Source organism: Andrena cerasifolii, chromosome 10 (genome assembly GCF_050908995.1).
Source record: "Andrena cerasifolii isolate SP2316 chromosome 10, iyAndCera1_principal, whole genome shotgun sequence".
Classification (NCBI taxonomy): domain Eukaryota; kingdom Metazoa; phylum Arthropoda; class Insecta; order Hymenoptera; family Andrenidae; genus Andrena; species Andrena cerasifolii.
In genome coordinates this window covers 11,315,757-11,337,958 of record NC_135127.1, presented here as the reverse complement: position 1 = coordinate 11,337,958, position 22,202 = coordinate 11,315,757, and the positions used below count along the sequence as shown (strand labels likewise).

Sequence of the window (22,202 nt, the reverse complement as noted above, 5' to 3'; positions counted from 1 at the left end):
TTCAAGAGAATATTGCAGACGGAACAGTTGGAACCTCGGAATCCATTTCCATAAAGATTTGCCACTTGCAGGAATCACGATCCACCGTGAGAAATTCATAAGGAATTATCACTCGCAGCCAGCGTTTGCATCCCCACGAGCGCAACAACAGAACTCGAGTGTTCCACTGTCAGATCTCCGTGGATGTCTTATTTGCAGTGGCGTGGTCCCGTATTTGCCGTGCACTTAGCCATAGAATGCATCGCGGACGTCCATTGAACGCCTCTTACAGCTATTAAAAAATCTCGAGGAATCAAGTTGATTGTCAAAGTGTGCAAGCGTCTCGAAGAGCCTCGGACGGTGCAACAAGCGGTTCTCGATCAATATTTGAGGAACTTCACTGAGCGAAGAGTCGCAGCGACGCGGTGGAAGCCTTTCACGTCGTACAGCCGCAAGAATTTTACCGGGTTTTACTCCTCGCGTGCCCTAGACTGCCGCTTTCAGCCATGGGTGCTCGTAAAAGGGAAACAGAGAAACAGAGTGAAATAGTGGGTCCAGTGCCATAAAAACGGTGGCAGAGGTTCGAGGAACTTTTACAGTCGAAATTAACGGGGTATTTTCTGTTCGCAGCTCGACAGGGGCCATTCGAAACGCCCTCGAGTTTGCTTCTCGCGCCTTCCGTGAGTCAGCCGGCTGGCTTTTAATCCAATGCCCCTGCATCTGCATTTCCTTTTTCCTCTGCAAAGATTGATTTAGCTGTTTGGTAGGCAGACTCTCAGCGAAAGTGACTTTCGATTCGTATCTCCTAAAATTACCATACAGGTCTGGTCAAATGTGGAGTGTTTGACATTACGTTGTCAACGAATGGAGAATGGTATACGTTCAAATTAACAGAAAGTTTCAATTAGAGGGAGTGCTTGAAACGTTTCGATGCTTATCGCCTCGAGGATTGAAATCTCACAGCCACGCGGCCGAGAAACAAAAGGCTTCTTCGTTTCGAGGGAAACAAGAGCAGGGCAACCTGCTTCGAACCACGAAAGTGGACTCGCGGCTCGGTTTTACATGTTCGACTCACGGATAAGCTCGGAGTTTCTTTTCTGGCGCGTGCTCCGGCTCGTAGACTAAATACCGGCATTAAATTAGGCAGGTCGACTCCGAACAAGGCGCCCCGGTGTGTAATATAAGCGGCCGAAATGGTGTAATGAATTATGAGCGAGGATGGAGTCAGCGGGCTATGGGTTTAAAGACTTTAAAGTGTTGGCCCGCGGAGAGACAAACGGCGCCTACGGTTTCCTAATTTCCGAAGTCATGCCGTTGCAATTTCTAGGTTTGATAGGCGTTACTAAAAATTCGGATCTTCTCTGTAATCGTTTCGCAATTTCCAAGTGTTATCCACAAGTTACTCACGGTTCTAAACGCATTCAATTACCAAATATTTCAGCAACAAATTCGCAAAGAATACTAGATTTTCGAGCGATCTGACTGCCTAGTTCCCTGCAGGGGTTACCCGCAGTCAGGAGGTAGAAGAACGATTCTTTGGGAATTTATTTCATAAAGGTTACATGCATATTTTTATGCAAAAATTTTTGTATTCAAATGAGGGACAGTTTAACACTTTAACAGTTTAACTATTATATTATGTTTTGGTGTAAAAGTATTTCCCGAAATGGGTTTTGCGATTACGGTGACCACGATGTCTCAAAAACCGCTTCAATTTCTCCTCTTCAATTCTTCCAAAGGACTCCTGAAATTCACGTCCCACCAGACCCTATTCACCCAATTTCTTCTCCCACACCCTCAGCTCTCGTTCCAGATCCCCCTAAACTTATAATTGCTTCTGTACCAGTTTACATTTCCAAGGAATCGCGTGCAAAAGAATATTCTCAGCTCGTCCTGAAGCCGAAGCTGCCGTTCGAGGAACGAGCTGCGCGCCTCGGGTTCGTTTCCCTTGTCCCTTGTGCTTCAACAGAAACGACACAGCGTCATGCTGCGCACTTCTCTTCTACGCTTCGATCGCGTTCGACGCAGGGACGCGAAAGGATCGAGTTGGACCGTTCAGGATCGCCGCGAAGTCCAGTCAGTCTCCACGGATTCGACTTGTTGGGTTGTTGCTCGCCATGTTCGGCGGTTCTCGCGATCGCCGATAGAAAATCACCGTGATGCGCATAGCGATACGTTTTGGTGGACGTGCCGAGGTTCGCGAGGAGGGAAGGGAGGCCAACACCCGCTGGCACGTACCTGGAATATTTATATCGGGAACGGAATGCTTCGACTTGCGATCGTATGTCAGCTTCGACTTGGGCTGGCCAGCGATTGGGGTAGAGAGATCTGTTCCATTGAAATGGTAGGATCGCGAAATGGGAGTAGATGGTTCTGTTAGATCACGTGTTTCGTGGTGGGATTAAGTTGGATAAGAATTTTGATATTAGTGATTGCGATGGTGTGCTTGAGTCGTCTCTTCCTCCAGCTTGTCTTTGATCAGTGGTTTCTGTATTTTATGGTGTCTGAGTACTTGGTATTGAATGAATCAGTTACTTAGAAGTTTAGTTATTACTGTCGGATTGAGGAATAACGTAACTCTTAACGGGGTATACCCGTTTGAACGCTCGGAAAATGTGTACATTTTGTAGATTTTTTTACAAGTCATCGGCTCGATGAAGATTTTCCGTGCTTCTACTATCCTTACATAGTATTATGAACTACTTAAAAAAAAAGTTTCAGTTAAGAAACTATTGTTTTTTGCAAGTTATGGATACGTACCCGAAACTCTCTTGATTTTAGACGGCAACACGGTGGCCCTGAAAAAAGCTGTATGTTTTGTCTGAAATCAAAAACAGTACAATTATTTTATAAAATATGTTCATAGCTATCGACTCACGGCGCCGATTTTTAAAATTTTGAAAAATAAAGAAATGGTGATATTAAATATAAAGTTAAATTTTTCTACGAGAAAATTTAAATTTTTTTCTTTATAAATAATAAACGGGTAATCGGAATAAAAAGAGGCGTCGTAGGTCGATAGGTATTAACATATTTTATAGAAAAATTATACTGCTTCTGATTTCAGACACGACATACAGTTTTTTAGGGCCACCGTGTAGCTGTCTAAAATCGAGAGAGTTTCGGATATGCATCCATAACTTCCGCAAAACAATAATTTTTTAACTAAAATTTTTTTTTCACGATAATCTTCACGAAGCCGTTGACTTGTAAAAAATGCACAACATTTTCCGAGCGTTCAAGCAGATATACTCCCTTAAATTACATGGCGAACTTCGATAAACAGCGTCGATACAGAAGCACTCGAAACTCGTGGTGCAATGGAAGGGAGCACGATTCCTTATTCAAAGTAAAATATAGGACACAAGCTAGGGAACGCAATGCTGCCTCAAGAAGTAACTACCTCTGCATTCTAATCCCTCTTACCAATTCACGAGTAATTTCTAAACAGCCGAAAACAGTCGCAATCATTTTCGAATTTTCCCCAAGAATAAAGGATCGTTTCAATAAATTTTCCACGGTAGATCCACTATCGAGGGGCCCGATCGAAATTTCTAAACAGGCTTCATTAAGTGTTCGCGCACACGTAGAGGCTCGAAGCATCGCCAAGTAAGGAGGACCTTAACGTCGTTCCCCCAAATGTCTTATTTTGATATGTGAAGAGAAAAGAAAAAGGAGGCGTCGCGTAGTGGTAGTTTAGCTGGCTGGGTAGCTAAAAAGGGACACTCGAAGCTACACCCGCGTGAATAACAAAAGACTCGGTGGACGTGCGTCGGGTCCGAATGAGAATCGAGGGACCGGTGAACAGGGAAGCGCGGCGCGCGATAGTAGAATATTCATTCTAAGCCCACGATCGTCAACGCGATCGCGCGATGAATTCACCGGCGAATTAAAACCGACAGGGACGTCTCGCGAGAGGCCTTTGACGACCTGCCTCTTTGTCCAAAGATTCTGGGCCCGGTTCAGGAATTCACGAACCTCTGAACCTTTGGTCGCGTAATCTCTGTTATTACTACTTGTAGCATGTTCCTCCTTAAATTGCAGGGTCAGCTTGTAATCCCGAGAAGTTCCGAGCTAGCTTCTGCCGCTGGATAATGTAATTTCGATTATTACTACTCGTAGAAGCTTCCTTCTTAGATTCCTAGGCTAGGCTTACGAACTAAGGAAGTTTCGTACTTTCAGGTTTCCTAATTCACTGCTCCGTCGTGTAATTTCGATTATTACTACTTGCTGCACATTCCCTGGCAGGTTCTATGCCCGGCTTATGTAATAATTTCGATTATTACTACTTGCAGCGCGACAGAAATGTCCTGAGACCCCCTCCCCGCTGCGCGCTTCCCAACGATAACGAAGCGAAACGCACTTATCAAATTCTCCACCTTCGGTTTGCTCAAGCAAAGTTTATCGTGGGAGTGTTATCACAGGTACGGTGTTCCTGTCGCGGTTGCAGGTAGGTTTTCGTTCGGCCGGGTCTAGATAATGCTTGATAGCTTTATCGGACTATCACAAGAACGCTGCCGTGGCTCTTCTACGATGTTCTTAGCTCAGGGTTCAAGTTCAAGCGAGAACGATTTGTCTGGAAAACTGCAGTGATTTAAGGGAGTTAAGATTCTATTTTCATTAAAACAACGACGATGCGCCTTTCTTTGCTGTAAAAACCTCACTAATTCAGAATTGTGACATTTTTCTTTGGCTATTATTATAATAATAGAATGTCACAAAGTGATCACATTAGTAATAGAATATCCCTAATGTTCTATATGGATTTTCAATATTCTTCACAACGTAGCCTTCTCGAATACATTTGAAGCACCCAGGATAATTTAAAAGTAATCACACAAAATCTACACTATTTCTAATTGCAGCAAACTTTTTTTCAAGTACATACGAACGCAACTTTGCTGCGTACCACGAACCGCGCCACGTACTTTGGAGCATCCTGTAGAACAGGGAAGCAAATTGACTAAGCTACAATAAAATCCTTAGCAGCAGAGATCGAAAGGCTATTACGAATGCTGATAAAATACTGGTAGTCTCGCAGGATTACGCCGCGGCCAAAAAAAGAAACTCGAATACATACTGCTAATAACCGGTATGATGTCACTGGACGACGTTTATAATCGCGCACATCGCTCTAATGCCTGTATAATACCGGTATTACCACCAACTCGCGTCGAAGGAATCATAAATTAATTCAAACGGATATACGTCAATCGTTCGGCGCCATCCGATCCACCGACAGCTTATTACTAATTTCAAAGGTAGCCTCAGGATTTCCTCTAATCCTCTTCCTCCCAAATCTCGAAGGAATTCACTTGAATTTCGTAGAAGAAATACAGACGCTCCAGCACGTGGCCAATCAAAGTCCAAATTTAATTCTGAAAATTGACTTTCTCGGCGAATCACTTCGCGATTAAAACAGGAACACCTGTACAAATTGGGACCTTATTCTGACGAGAAAAAAACTCCCCAACAATGTGCTATTACGCCTGCTATGCGAATAATTCTCATCGCACAACATGAGCGCACTTAAAGCAGCAGAATCTCTGACGATTAAACAAGAATCGTAATTGAGACACGCGAGACGTTGCATCACCGTAACTTCCGTGCTCCAATGCAAATAAATGTGGATGATAAACGGCGTAGGAAGTGAAAGTACACAAAGTGACGCTATCTAAAAATATCTACGCTGAACACGCGATGTGTTGGCAAAAATCAAGGTTTCCATCGATAACGGAAAAACGAGCACCGAAAAGCACGTCCAATCTCCGACGTACATACCGAAGAATCTTAAACGATTTTAGTGCCCAACGTTTGCTGAAGAGCCGAAGAATGGAGTACCTTTTTTTTTCAAGTCACCGTCTGCCCGATTTGCACCCTGAAAAATTCGTTTTACGCGCCACCGGCGCCTCGGTTCTTCAGGGAGGTGCCTTTGTGACCTGGGCCCCATCCTCCTGTCACCCGAAACATCTGCAGCTAGGAAGCATTTTTTCTAATTGCCGTGGAGGACAGAGCGCGCCTTGTGTCTCCGACGGGAAAAAATCCAAGTCACTTCGTTGCCCACGGAAATTTATACTTCTCGGGCTCATTAACAAACAAGAGCAATGGGCGCCCTTTTTGCTCCTCGTTTCACGACCGCTCGTATTCAGTTTCCCCGTAGGAATCGCAAAAATTTGGGACGGCGCGCGGCAAGAAAGAGGCTCGTTAAAACGAACGCCGTCGACGGAGGACTCCTCTCTTCTCCGGTTTGAAAGAAGTCCCTTCGGAGAGCGAATTGTTTCAGACTATCTAATAAGCGCAAGGTAGAAACCAGTTACGTACCAGATTCAACCGATGTCGATGCTGCCGGTTTCCTTTATCGACGTTGCCAGCGAAATTTATTTGAACGTTTCAATGTTCTGGCTAGGTCGGGCGTGTTTTATTAAGCGCGCGTATCGCCTAGCTTCTTGCGACCGGTTGCTTGATAAGACCGCTATCAAGTGGCATGAGAAAAACGAGGGAGTGCCGTTAAATGAAGTGACACTTTTCCACGGGCTTTCTCGGTCCGACTGTGAGTCTAACTGTAACTCTGAATGGTCACTTTGGATCGCGATACGGTACAGAGGCTTCGCGATAGCGCGTCATTCCCGCGAACTCCGGTGCAACCGGCGATCAGCGTTACAACGTTCTATACGTACCTAGGAGGAAACGTTGAAAGCGCGATGAAACTGTCGATTCTAAATAAAGTTATCCGACGATCGGTAGCATTAATTTCCGCGGCCGATAAGTTTCACAAGCTCCAACCAAGAAGCCGTATACTCCAGCCACTCGTCCATCATTTCCGACTCACCGATCCCGATCGATCAACTTTCCGCGGTATCCCCGACGCAATCTTCCATCTGCCCCGGGTTCAGTCCCATTTCACACTAGCATCGCTGGCGAACAAGCGCTCCCCAAAGGTTTCCTCGATTCGGTTCGTCGGTTCAAGCAGCCGCTACATGCGCTCGCCCGTAATGGACGGTTTCCTGGGTAGACGGTGGTCGTACGGGCGATCAAGCAGATGCATAATCCGCGTGTCCATTGACGGGAGAGACGGAGAGCGCAGGCTGGCGGGCACTTGCGGGCGAGAGGGACGCTCGAAGACACGACACGAGACAGACAGGGCACGGACGACACGGTCTCTTGACCCCGGGGGTCTCGAGGAAGCACGGCGCACGAGTGGAAGCTGAAGAGAAGCCCGCGCGCGCGCGCGACCTTTGTTTGCCAGCGGCACGTTTTCGTCTGACAGCCAGTGGCCCGCCGCGTGCCGTACCTGGCATGCACGCAGGCGCACTGCCCGCCGCTGTTCGCGCGCCCTGATCACAGATTGGCTGGCCATTGATCGGCTCGACACGTGGGAGACTTCACGTGCTGCTACAGTGCACCGGGGTGCAGGCTTCTGCGCTGCGGGCTTCTCTTTCGGGGGTGGAAATGGAGTGGAGAGCATAGGGGGTGATGTTTTTTGTGCTTTGTGAATATTGGGCCGTGAATATTTCGTTTCCGATGCATTATTTTACAGGGCAGACCCAGGCGAGTCGGATCGCTTTGTGTTTGATGGTAAAAGAAGAATAGTCGAAGATTAAAAACTAATTTTTTATTGTATATTCGTGAGCAGTACACCTTTGGCTTGAATATTACTAATAGAAAATTAAATCCAACTTAAAATGTTTCTTCTGCGAAGAAAAAAACAGAAAGTGGGAATATCAGATCGCCCCAAAAGTAGGGGCGAAACGGGTAAAGCAGAAATCTCTGAAGAAATGAAATTTTTCATTACGAAATCTTTGGAAGCAACTTAAACGAATCTAATTTAATGACAGTGAAGTCAAGTGACACTAGCTACCACACACCTCGGAAGGATATTGCCATTTCTTACCGCCCCTATCAGCACAATTCTAGTGCCACCACTCTTCTCAGACAATCTTTCGAAAGTGGCCGAATTAATTTTTCACCACAGTAAATACAATGCCATCTTCTTATTTCCTATTTTAAATACGAAATTGCAGATTACGGAGGTTAGATTCGGACCAAAATTCTGACGTTCGCAGGCGTCCATCTCACTGGAAACGTCTGCCTGCTCTAAGCAATGACTTAAAACAATTGTGCGAGTATAAATATGGACTAAATTCATATTTGGATCCGCCTCGCCCCGGTCGACCCTACGTAGCAAGTTATTTATTGGCGGATGTTTCGAAGGGGATTTTGAAGCGCTCTTTACACCCGGTGGCAGTCCCAGAGGATCGTCTACCCCCAGGCGGTCTCGCGTTCGTCACCAGAAGCGATCAGAAAGAAATATGGACATTTAAGGAGACGCCTGTGCGCTTCGTTTTGCAATTGGTTTCGCCGGTGCCGCGGGCATTCGCTGTGTTTGTGAAACGCGATTACACGCGTCGGACGACCAGTTTTATCGTCATCTTGCGAAAGGTGCGAAGTGTCAATTCCTGGGCGCTGCTTACCGGGCGTTGGCGTTCCTCTTGACCTAGCTGAACAATGAATCGGTGAACGACCTTTTAACGTTGTAACCACGCAATTATCGGTCTGTAAAGAATCCTTTCGTTCCCCAGTTTCTCGGCCACCTTCGATGCCGCATTTTCTTTTCTCTCCCACCCCCCACCCCCCACCCCGGCGACGATGCTTTTCGGCGTGCTCATTGTTCGTGGATAAGCGAACAGCATCTCCCGAACCGTGTTCTCGGAACGCGGCTGAATGAAATTACAAAAACGACGACGCACGTGCGCCGTTTCCGGCGTTGCGGCAAATCACGACGTACTTCCGTTGGGTGCATTCGGGGCGCGGGCGGGACGGGTGCTCGAAACGCCCCCGTCGCCGATATATGCCCGACACGAAACGGACACGCAACTTTTCTGAATTACGTGAACGCATTTACAATGGCACCGCGAGATCAGCCGGCGATAGGTAGCGGACGCCCCTTGCCGCATCGCGCCACCCGCGTTTCTCATTGAAGTCTATTTGATAATGCTGCTCGCCCGGTTCCGCTGGAATCGATCAGATAAACGAACCGTCGGTTGTAGCCGTTTTCTCGAAATCGACGGCCACGGGGATTTATTAGCCGCTACTCCTCGGAATAAAGCCTCCCCCCATTCTAATGGGAGGGCGTTGGTAGCCTGACGCGTCCACGATTCCCTCTTATTCGACCTGTTCGGTGAGGAAGGCGAGTTGAGTCGTTGATTGAAAGTGCCACCGCGTTCGGCGCACGGTGCCAATCATCGTGGCAGTTTAATAATTACTAGAAGAATAATTAAGGGAAGTTGCTCAATCAACGGGTCCGACATTGAGACACAATGGAAGAGATCTACCTATCCCGCAGCGTGCTCTCTTAACAATTTATTCGGAACTATAGCCATTAATCTGAGAGTATTAAAAAGCTAATTATTCTGCTCGTCTCTTTCAATCAACAGCATTCGAATTTTTCCGACGACTCACTGAAACCCCACGCGTTTCAGGGAGCGGAGTCATTAAAGTTCCCTAATAAATCGGGAAACCGTTGGAAGGGTAATAAAAGTCACGACAAGCCGGCGGTTTTCGATTTTCTCCACAAAGCGCCTATTATTTTAACCGTGCATTCGAGTGTAATTCTGTACAGTTCCGAGAAGCAGGGGAGGACTGCCAAAGGCTCAGAGATGGCCGCCATTACCGGAAAATCATTCACGGTGGCCCTCCCGTCGCGGAGGAAGTCCTCTAATGAACCTCCTCTCGAATAATGCACAGCAGATGCCGGAGTTGCCGTGTCCTTCGTCTCTCCAGGCGAAGCACTCCTCCACTGACTCGAGTTACGCTTTGAACGCTCTCCTCCTCTCGTGTAACTTGGCTTCAGGATATCGATGTACGCCAAAGATTCTTCGTAGATACCGCTAGCCGTCTATTAGCTGGCTTATTAAGGTTCTTAATGACTCGAATGACTTGTCTTCATTTCGCCGTAATTCATAGGCTGTGCTAGGTATCCTTAGCTACATCAGTTAGTAAATATTTATTTTAATAGGCTTCCATGAGGATAGCTTCAATGGTTCCAAAGATTTTGGGGGTTTAATTCTTCAAAATGTGGCTTCGTAGCAACCACATATTCTACCACTTGAAAATATATAGAATAATTGTCACAATCGTTTATACACACCTGGCAAAAGTTAAAGGAACACTGTAATTTCCCGAAAATTTTGATCATTTTCAAGTACCTGTATCTCCGCGAAAAATGGTCGCAAAAAATATTTAAAAAAAGTATTTTAACGCTTGAAGTCCCTAGTTTTTGAATCAATGACTCAAAACAAATTTTCGTCCATTATGACATTGTTTTATTAAGATTCCTGCGGTTCATCTTGATAAAACAGTATCATAATGGACGAAACAAATTTTTTGAGTTGCTGATTAAAAAACTAGAGACTTCAAGCGTTAAAATGCTTTTTTAAAATATTTTTTTGCGACCATTTTTCACGGAGATACAGCTACTTGAAAATGATCCAAATTTTCGGGAAATTACAGGGTTCCTTTAATTTTTGCCAGGAGTGTAGTTTATATGTAACATTTTATGTCAAAGTTCACACTTAATTTCCCTTCCTCGTCTGAATTCTTTATTCTTCACTGGAAACAATCTTCTGGAATAAAGTGTCAGAGTGTTCGCTTATAGACACCCACTTTCCCCCAGGTCGGTGGAGAGTTCCATAAAGAAAGTTCGCGAGCAGCGTTAATTTTTGCCCGTCAACGCTCCGCGACAATCGACGATAATCGTGGCGAGAGGAGCTCCATCGAAGGAACGGCTTTAATCGAGCCGTGACTTCACGAACGAGGGTTCGGCACGCGATAAATGGCCGGGGAGCGAACGGTGGGCGTATTATGCTAATCAACCGTTGCGTTTCGCGTCGATGGACCACCAGGGAAAGCAAAAATCACGGCCACAATGGGCCCACAGCCGGGCTTTCACTCGCGCACCATTATCGCCGTTCGAGATGAAACCCTCCTCGGTTCGTTCCGCTACTATCACCTGGACCGTGTCCTCCTATACGGGGTGTTCCCTGTTCTTACGGGCTTTAAACTTGGGTACAAAGGCAGCAGGTTCGTAGGAGCACGTACAGCAAGTCGAACGGGCAAGTTGTTTGGAGGCTCTCAGTAATTTAGTAATTAACAGTTTGGTCTTAAAGGAAGCAAGGAAAATGGCCCCTCGTAGGTAGCACACGAGGCTGAGTATACGTTTTAAAGGGGTGGAGCTACTGTATCACCAGATTTCCTGGTAAAGCTATTCCCTGTGCATTTAAGAAAGCTTTCGATGCCAGCGGTGGACGTACAGGGTGGACTCTAGACGCTTCTATGAATAGTAATCGAGTGGATTGGGTGTGGAGACGGTTAGGGGACCAAATAGTTGGTCTCATCCTTCAGGTTTCTCTGAACAGGGTGAACCAAGTAGATTCCTACTATTTAAGGGGGGATTGCGCATTGTTGGGCCGAAAAATAGGTAATTCTTTATGAATTTTTGAAACCCTTACAGTACTTTTCGTCAACGCCAGGGCCACTCGATTATTTCTCAACGCTCTCTCTGTATCTGCCATATTTTTTTTCCCACTGTCACACAAAAATTCAGAACAATAGTTCGAGATTCAATAAAACAGCCTGCCAAACCTCGAATTAATTTTCCGAACTGTTTTTGTACCAAAAATTCACAAAGAATTACCTAATTTTCGGCCCAACAAAGTGCGATGTGACTAATGTACTAAACCCCCCCTTAACTAAACTGAAGTGGAATGTAGGCTTTGGAATGAAATTTTGGAGTGACATTAAAATTACAAATTTGTAAAGGGATCGATGAACGTTACCAATTATTCTCCACCAAATCATTCGTTCCCAATTGGTCCCTTCAGACGCATCCACAGAAAAGCCTCAGTTCACTGTTGCTAGGCGCGCTAACTGTAGCTCAAGCTCGAACATTCCACCTCGTTTTCTGCGCCTTAACGAACACCCTGTATGTGGCCAGTCATGTCTCCGCGGCCAGTATAAATCTCCTCGATCAGAGCCGCAGAGACAAATACTGTTGTCAGCGGACGACAAGCCGTTTACAAGCCGAGGAAACGAACGTTGGTAGCCTCGGCGACGAGATAGCCGAGCCTCGGGGGAAACTGAGGATCATTTGTCGCGGCGATCTTTCTAACGCTGTCAAACGCTGCTTCACGCTCGCCTGACCGTGCATTACCTGCAACCCGTGATTTAATACCTTCTGCAGTTTTGCTAACAATCAACGTCGCGCCTCTCCATAATGGGCATTTGTTTTGCAGTCTCTTCGCCGGCTCTCGCGAGGAGCTTTTAGGGCAACAGGTCGTTGAGCCGTGGATTTTTGGTGGCGCGAGGAATGATTGATTGATTTCAGAAGTGGCTGGAATTTATTTCTCGCTGCCTTGTAACCGAGGATTATTATTCCATCAGTGGAAGCTTTCTTCCATCAGTTGTATCGGAGATTTGATAATTGGTTTCCGCGAAAATGGGAGCTGGAAAATTTAAGTTTCTTCGTGGAAATTGGCGAGGGTCTTAACGCTCTTCGTTAAGAATCATCAAGGCTTCGAATAAGTACTGGCAATCTTGGAATACTGACATCACCGCACGATGATCAATAATGCTTTGTTCTTCGCACAGTCGGTGCTTCGAATTTTCTTTTTAACGATTAAAATACAGGGTTCTACAGTGTTGAGAGAATCTCACCCCTTCTGATCCTGAAAATTCTCCCCAATGAGTATGTCATCAAACAAGGGAACTATAATAATAGAGGAATTTTGCAAGGATCTCTAGCAGATACTCGATGATCGCGGGACGCCATCGTCCAACGTTGACAATACAAAGTGCAGCGCTGGAAAGTCAGCAGACTGGCCACGGGGGTTGTCGTTCAATCGACGCGTTCTGGTCGCTCCTGTCTCGTAGCGCGCGCTCGCGACAATGAGCCGTAAAATCAAGCTTTTACATTAGAATGAGCCCACATGTGACATAAGCACCGACGCTCACGACGTAACGTCGCACAATGACCGATTCACGGTCACCAGCCCGAGCGACAATACGCGCTTGTTTGCTGGGCACAATGAACAAACGGCGATTCGTGGGGGCCGCGGGATCGAGGGCAGCTGCACGTGAGAAAATATTTGGGGAACCTGCACTTCGGTTCCGTGGAATGCCGCGAAACGCGGGTATTCGATCGGGGACGTCGAAAATGAGGCATTCAGAGCAAAAACGGACTAACCCAGATTTTTTGCGGAATTGATTTAGTATTAATCATATAAAACAGGAGAAATTAATTTTCTCGCAATGTGGGCTGGACCCTTTTTGCTCTCAATGCCTCAAATAATCCCTAGAACCTAGAACGCTCAGGGATGCGGTGCTATGAAACAGAGATGGGCAAATTTTTTATTAAAATAAAAAAAATTAAAATAGTTTATAATAATTAATTATATTAATAAGTAATTAAATTAAAATAAATATTCGTTATTCGTTCTTTAATCCGAGTTAACTTTGTTCGACACATGAGGAATCATTTTTTTAATATTTGTTCGTTATTCGAAATTTAATTTAAGCAGCTATGCCTAAGTAGTCAGCTGACGAAAAAGAACGCGATTTTCGGGATTTTTTGTGGAATATCTACTGTATATTTTTTTTACAACTATTCGTTTCTATTAAAAGTATACATATGCAGCAACTCTCAGTAATTTTGTTATAGAAAAACATTAAAAAATGAACGAATAAGAGGAATTCACGCGGAAGCTGTTTTGATAAAGGCACTGTGCGGTGAGCACGTTTTCTCTGAGCCGGATCATTCTTTTAATATATGGTTGAATTCAGTAGATGCACGAAGGGTTTTTCAAAAAGTTGATTTTTCACAAAATCTGTTTAACGCAAAACCACGATTTTTCGATGTCTGAATTGTTAGTTTTTCGTTACTTAAAAATAGAGTTTTTGTTGAAATAAAAAATCCTTCCTTCATTTACTAGTCTTGAATATATAAAAGAAGTCTGCAAAAGTTTAAACCAATCGACACAGTGTTTTCCGAAATATCTTGCCCACCGATATCAAAACAGCTTCCGCGAGAATAGCTGCTATTCGTTCATCTTTTAATGTTTTTCTACAACAAAATTACTGAGAGTTGCGGCATACATATACTTTTAAAATAAGCGAATATTTGTAAAAAAAATATACAGCAGATATTCCACAAAAAATTCCCGAAAATCGCGTTCCTTTTCGTTAGCTGACTAAGTATAATCCCTTAAAAATAAAAATTTCGCCCATAGTTTAAAAATATGCAAATCCTGCACGGGAAACGAAAACCTATATAATTTTGTAGCAAGTATAAAGTCTGTACTATAAACTCCCCTTCCGTCCTGCTCCACAAACACTAAATCCCAAAAATCTGAAAGTGTCTTCCCAGACTCGAAGGTGCTCTCAATCCACAACTCTATTATCCCCTAAATAAAGTTTGCTCCATTCCACCATCTTGCTCTCCCAATCACGTAAAATATGCAGTATATATTCCACAAAAAATCCCGAAAATCGCGTTCCTTTTCGTTAGCTGACTAAGTATAATCCCTTAAAAATAAAAATTTCGCCCATAGTATGAAAATATGCAAATTCTCCACGGGAAACGAAAACCTATATAATTTTGTAGCAAGTATAAAGTCTGTACTATAAACTCCCCTTCCGTCCTGCCCCACAAACACCAAATCCCCAAAATCTGAAAGCGTCTTCACAGACTCGAAGGTGCTCTCAATCCACAACTCTATTATCCCCTAAATAAAGTTTGCTCCATTCCACCATCTTGCTCTCCCAATCACGTACGCTCACCCCCGCTCGATCAGCTCTCGGGCACGGAAGAGGGTGAGAATTTCGCTGGTTCCTGGTGGGTCGCGAGGCACCGTGGACGCGTCACCTCTTCGTAACGAGCCGTTATTTATCTGGCCCGCGATCAAGCGCGCCAGCCGGACCACCGCGACGAAAACTGGTTTCCACCCTGAATGAGTAAAGAGTAAAGACGACACGCGAGGACGTACCGGTTCCATGGCGGTCGCATTAAAGATACATCGGGGGCAGAGGCGGCACGATTCAATCGCGAGAAGTACCAGCAGGGATAACTCGCCGCTGTCCCCTGAACTGTCTCTGATACATACGCTCGCTACTTTCCTCCTCGGCTCCACTCGCCGTTATTGATCGCCGGCTGAGGGATCCACGGCTCTTCCTAGAACGTCGTCTATCTGAGCCGGGATCGTTCCTAGGGCAGCTCCTTTTAGTCGCATTGGTGAAAGGTTTACAATACCAACTCTGGGTCTCGTGGTAGCGCTCCACTTGGTTCTGACGGAGGTGTTGCGGTGTCAGCTGATGCACCGAGGAATTTGCAATTATAATTATGACGGAGCTTACGTCAAGCAGCCTCCGAGGAACGCAGCGATGAGAGGCTGCAGGAGATTACAATTTCGCACGGTTTTCCGTGGACGGTGAGTGGAAGCTTAACGCGGAGGAAGGTTTCAGCAGTGTACACTGCTGATGGGTTTAAACCCGCAGCAACGCTGTCTTACTTCGAAGGGAACGAGCTTTATTTCTTGTCATGCCGCGATTATGCTCGCCGCGAGTATAAAACGAAGGTTCGTCCATATGCCTGCGCACAGTGCTCCAGAAGTACAAAGGTCTTGAAATGCGCCTCTCGATTAACCTTTCCACCAAGTACTCTATACTTTGACTGGAGGATGAAAGATTAATATCGTCGTCAATGTAATGCGGTCTCGGGCCTTTAGTACGTTTCCTTCGTCCCGCATTATTCGCCCGGGGCGGCGTGCAATCTCGAGTAAGACCTCGCGACGGTAGCCGTCGGAGAAAAAGAAGGTGGAACGAGACGTCTAGACGATCGATCGGTGCTCGCCGATCGTATCGGTTCGGCAGCAATTATTCTGGGAATCAGGTGCGGAGAGGAGGCCGCGATCAGGGAGCGGTGGCCCCTGAAGCGGGGCAACCAGTTTCAATCAAACATAGGTTGCACAGGCCTGCCACAATGTAATCTCCGAAGGGGCAGCTCGTGTATTGCGATAAGGTGAACCAGCCAGCGCACGCGGTCGTACAACTTTCGGTACTCGACGGGCGTTGATCTTATCAATGGAGAGGCTGTACACGAGAAACGTTACACGGTATCGCGATAACAGCGCGTTCCCGTACGTCGAAATGCTGAGAGAAAGGGAGGAGAGGAGTCGTACGAGTTGATCACGATTCGCCCCGGCTTATCGTAATTATTCAGGTACAATTATCGTCACGTTTCTGGCTGACACCGAGGTGTTTGCATGGAACGCAATCAGCGCATGATCGAACGATCGAGCAATAGCTTAATTATTCCAAGGTGATGATGCAGCGCGATATAAAAGAGCCCGCTACCTTGTTTCTGTTCCGTTGATGTACGACGCGGATTTTTCGGGACGAAGGTGTTAATGGTCTGGTGCTTCTTACGCAGCCGAGCTGGGAAGTGCTCGGCTCGCGTAATTGCAGAGTGATCGATCGACGGATTCTGTTTAAGGAGATACGGGCAGTCTGCTGTTTCGCGTTCTATTACTTTGGGGATTATGGGGATTGGTCGAGTCACAACGCCGTGTGCTTCTTGTTACATGAAAAGCATAGTTGAAGCCTCGATTCCTGTAGAATCTCGACTACTTAGTTATTAGGTTCTTTAAGAATCTTCAGTGATAAGTTCGCGATGCAACACACTTTGTTCGTCCTTCACCTTTTCTCCTTCTTTCAAGTTCCTTCCATGTCGCCGAGGCTTTGCTAGCTGAACTCATCAGCGAGCCTACTCAGCAGATGCTGGTTATAAATTATTAGAAACAGCAGCGCGGGCTATTTTTATACATTTCCTTTTGCTATGGCGATCTGCTGGGAGCTGGGGAGCAGAAAAAGGAGGTATTTGCTCGTTGAGCTCAAGGTTTACTAGTGGAGCTCATCAGTAGGGGTACTCAGCAGACTCTGATGACCAACTAATCCTGACACCTTGCTGTTATAAATTATTAGGAATAACAGTATGCACTGGTTTGATATATTCCTATCCTCTCTGGCAATTTATAATACTCCGAATACAAGCAAACTCCAAAAGATGAAGTATCTGCTCCTGCTATCTGGTCTCGTCAGAAATTCCACTGAACATACCCTAGCTTCACACTTGTAACACTTCAAACGCAACAATTCTCCATTAGCCCTGGCTAGGCGAGTATTGGGTCCACTTTGACCCACCCTAAATATTAAACTCTGCGAGCTACTTATCATCAGTATTACTTCTTGACGGGAATGAGGATTTTAAATCGCACTAAAATCAGAGTACAATAGAACAGTTTATTCTGAAATGTGTCCCAATGAAATTATTGGTAAAATGGATCCTGAATCTAGTGTACACTCAACTCAAGCTATTTGACATCCACGGATCAGGGTCCGATCTAGCTCTCCCGCCGCTCTGGGCAAAAATCATTTTTGCCCCCCTTTATGTTTAATTATCAATAATTATTATAAAATATAATTTTTTCACAGTGAGTGAAACTTTTTTTCTATCTAATCTGCGGCATAAGAATATGTGCATTCTAACCCTGGAGCAACTCATTCCATATTCGTACACGAATATTGGTTATTCGCGTTAAACCATGCAAGTGTGAAGTGCAAATATTCATATTTGTGCGCGAATATTTGGCATTTGCACATATTTGCGAATATTCTCCCGACTCAAATTGGTAGTGGTATAATGTTTAAGTTACACGGGGCCATTTTCTGTGCCGTAGCCCTGTGCCTAGGTAGCTGTGGCACGTTACAGTGGGATGTTGAACTTGGCCGCACATTAGATCTCATCTCACTGCTTTTTACGGCTGAGCAGTCACTCGAACTTAGCCTTTTTTACAGGCATGTTTTTGTTGAAATTAAAGTAACAGAAAAAAGCAGTAAAATATATATGTAGGAGGTAGGTGTACCTAGCTATTTTTTAAATCTAAAGAAAACTCATAAAATATTTAAAAAAAACTTAACACTTATATGGATTTTAATTTTCTCTTTCTATCAATTTTGTCGCCCGCAAATTCTCCGCTCTGAGAAGTTGCCCTGCTCGTGCCCCTAGATCGGAATCAGCACCAAAAGCTTCCACACCTCGCCCGCCAACATCCTCCCCATCAAAATCGTTTCACGTCGCCTCGGGAACCCCAATCCACCCCCCATCAATCCACTCATTCCAACGTTTCCGTGCATCGGAATCGATGCCTCATAGGCACCATTCCCATTCAATTACCTCGATCGATACGTCAGCGCTCCGAATGCGGCCGCTTCACGCCGGCGAAGCCACCCCGGTAGTCAATCGAGATACGGGCTAATTAACGGAAAACGAAGGGCGGCCACCTGTGCAATCTGACACGGGCGATATTTCATATCGAAGGTGAATCGCAACAGGTTCCCGCGCATCTGGCCAACGATCACCGTTCCGCGTGGACACGGTGGCTACTTCGGCCGGGCGTAACTCTTTTCGCTCAGAGGGCACGGGGTGGTCGTGACTGGCTGCGCATGTAACGCCGCCGCGGGCGACGGGGCGCTGGCGGAGGGTGCGCAGGGCGACATAAAAAGATAGGTAACATCGTTACGTTTCCCCGTTGCACATTAGCATATCCGATTACGGGGCCGCGATGCGCGCTGGAACGAGATAATTAGAAAAGATTGCGGGAGTGTCCGTTTCGCGGTGGCAGACAGACAACGCGCTCTCGCCTACGTCCGTGTGCTTCTTTCTTCCCCTTGCCCCTCGGCAGATTCCTACCCCTCGCAAGCGTTTCCTCCGGGAGCAAGTGAATTATGATCGACAGATATATCTGGCCGACGAAAGGGAAACATTATCTCCTCGTTTTTCATCGACCAGTCGTTTCTCTCCGAGGCGGAAGATCGATGGCGAGGCAAACACGCGCGCCGGCGACCGATGACCAGAACGCCGGGGCATCGAATCGGCGATCAATTGGGTCGTCGATTTCGACGGCTAATCGCTCGGAATTGACGGTAAGGCCCGGCGAATACCTTCCCCTCGGGAGATCTCGCTGGAACAGTGGGCCCGAGCTTTCCTCCCGGCATGCTTCGTTCCATCGATAAAATCTCGCGCTCGAGCTGTGGACAGGTCGAGCCTCGTTTAGAAAAAAATATATATACGCGTATGCGGGTATGTGTGTACGTATGGTGGACGTGGAGAGGAAAAAGTGGAGGATGAAAATATGCGTGGTAGCCGTGCCATGTTATTCGATGCCAATCGAGATTAAGGAGGCAAGCGTACGATCTACGACGCAGAACGGTCTCATTATTTCGTGGCAGCGGCTTCCAACGCGGTGCCAGCGGCTTTTAATGATGATTAATGCATGCCCTGCTACTTGTTTCATCGTTTTAGAGAACAATCCGAGGATAACGAGGAATGCGTGGCTTCCTTCGTAAAAGCGTGCCACGCCGAGCGTATTATCGCTATCCCCTAACCGGCCACGGGGACGCCTCAGCGACTCAAACGTAATCTGCCGCGATAATTTCTCATCTTCCTATTCCTCGGACGCTTTACGATTCTTCTACGGTATCCTGTGCTTCTCTGCTGATACGAAATTTGTAATCGTTATTAGCACCAGCACGGAACACCGGGTTTCAACAGTGGCGGATTTAAGGGAAAAGGCACAGGTGGCTGAACGCTCTGCGGGGCTCATTTTTTCGGGGAAATGAAGAGGTAGTTTACTAAAAACGGGCCAAGTGTAGTGGTGCAGAAAAAATATAGTGTTTGTGTTGGAATGTGTACAACGATGGACTGTTTCTGGAGTTGGAGTGTCAGGGACTTTGGGGACCCGGTGACTTGTGAGTTTTCCTTTCTTTCGCTACAGGAGACCCAAAAGAGGGGGAAACGGTCTTCTCGACCCCTGCGCTTCTCAGTCCGAGAAAACCCTCCAAACGGTTAACTTGTATCGCGCTAAAGACTATTCTTTCTATTACTTTTAGTTTAAGTTTTACACAGTTCTTATTATTATTATACTGACGATCGACTGTGTAACTTTTATTTTCTTAAATAAATAAACATTATATTCTAACAGTTTGGATAAAATCATAATTTTTGTTGAAGATTCTAGGCAGGGGCCCAGCAGCTATGGGGATTCTCGTGTAACAGCCCCGAAATTTATGATTTTTTTTGGAAAAAAATATTGTTAATATTGCATTAAACTCTTTTGGGATATAAGGAGGCATCTTTAAACTTGTAGAATTTTTTTTATGTCGGTCCTTCTTATTATTTATTAATTACTGTGGAATTGGGTTAACCTCTTCGACGATGTTGGCGTCAGGTATAGCATTAAATTCGAAATGCTCGTCAATGGCTCAGGAATACAAGTGACTCTGGCCCATTGATCTTAAACTCCCCCACCCAAAGAATCGATCTGCGCGTTTGTTTATAAGATCCTTCGTCACCGAGCCTTTTTATCGTTAGTCTCCCTTTTCAATACTTAATTTACAGATGCTGTCTTTCATTTCGGTTCTTCCTGCATCGAAGAAGTTTTGAAAAGAGACTCAAGATAGAGAGGCTCAGTGAAACAAAAACCAACAAACAACTAAATATTCCGAATATCGGTTCTTCATAACTGTTTCAGTCAGAATCGATATGTAACAGTTTGAAACAGTTTTTTTTAGAACCGTTTCAACCCCTGCTTAAAAGTTCCCTCGGGGATGAATTTATGCTGAAGGGATCTTCTTCCTCCGTTGTCCACGTGGCTTTGTAGCTCGCTCTGAGAATCCCTGCAGAAACAACCGATACAGATCCTTTTGTCTTCTGCGCACAATCCACCACGCATCGTCGTGCAGTAATTGGCGGAATGAGCGCAACGAGGTCGAGTGATTGGCGAGTCTCTCTCTTTGGAAGGCTCCTTAGGGCCTTCGCTTCTGCTTGTCTGACACGACGCTTCGTAATTGCCATACGATTCCGTTTGTTCCTTGAATCGACCCCAGAACGATCCTCCAGGGCCATCAACCATTGCATCGCTTTGAAATATGATTTCCTTCGCCAACACTTACGGCCCTCAGCATCTTGCAATTTATCATCTCACCGCAGCTCCAAAACTGACGATAAAAGGCACTTCAACACTCCCTCTTACAGTTTATACTTCGTTCCTCTATTTCCCAGGTTGGCCGAAGTAGGATTGGATTAAGACCTTTAGAAGCCCCTTTTAAAAAAAATCTTGAGGTCTCATACAGGGTGATCGCTTCAGCACAATGTAGGATTTCTTAGGCACTTCCGAAAATCTGACTGAAATGTGTTTCTAGCCACACTTAGATTTTAAAATTCAGAAAACTACTATGGTTTCCCTCTGTCTCCTGATGTCCCAAGCACGTGCTTATTTTGCTTATTAGTTAATCCTGCAGTGGAAGGCGATCTTGCCATCGAATTCTCCTGGAAATCGGCTCAGATTGGAGGAAAGATGGCGAGAAAGAGGGGGAAAGGATTCGATCGGGAAGTCACCGAGGCATCTCTTAACTCGCGGTAGACCGCAACGTTGCGGTCGGCGTTATTATGCAATCAGACTATTAGGGGCTCGTATTATCCGTGTCCACGCGAATAGTTTCACAAGGCGTTCCTCGTGGCCACTGGCTATAAATATTGATGATCTATCGCTGGAGAGAATTGCTGGTTCGACGTTCGCTCACGACACGATAGATCGTGTGTTCCGTTCGTTGCATCGGCCACGAAATCAGCTCCAGAGCCGATTAATCGCCGGGCGAACACCGAGGGATAGACAGGCAACGGGGAGCGGTCAAAGTCGACTAGGAAGTCCGACTAATCGCGAGAGATACGTAAATCGTCCACGGCCGAGTAAACGCGGATATCGCGCTCTTTGCTGGCTATTGTTATCCGGGATCTGCTTGTGGAATTAAAGCACAATCGTGCTCTGCGTAGCGATGGGTACGATCCCCACGAGGACAGTTCCCTTAAGGTGCGAATCCTCGATGAGATTTTACGCGAGACTTTTCTATCGTGAGACAAAAATTTCTGCAACAACTAAATGTAAATAATGGAAATAGTCGCGAGAGATAAGGCTTTTGAATATATATCAGTAACTTGTCTTGTGTGGGTTTAGTTTCATGAAAGAAATGACAAGATAGTTAAAAAAGCAATTAAATTAATAAATGATTGTCTCGTGAGATTAAAGTCTCACTTGAGACACGATATTTTTGTCTCA

At 45.7% G+C, this 22,202-nt stretch overlaps 1 protein-coding gene across 4 annotated transcripts in view; it reads right to left on the bottom strand.

The window, feature by feature from the left end:
* Positions 1–22,202, bottom strand: part of LOC143373627 (fibroblast growth factor receptor homolog 1) — a 69,540-nt gene that overhangs the window by 28,345 nt on the left and 18,993 nt on the right. The window contains exon 1 of one of the 4 annotated variants that reach the window (XM_076821027.1): positions 6,809–7,142. The exons of the other annotated variants lie outside the window; for them this stretch is intronic. The gene's annotated coding sequence lies outside the window, so the exon portion shown is untranslated. Of the gene's footprint in view, positions 1–6,808; positions 7,143–22,202 lie in introns of those variants that run through there. 4 annotated transcript variants of the gene reach the window in all.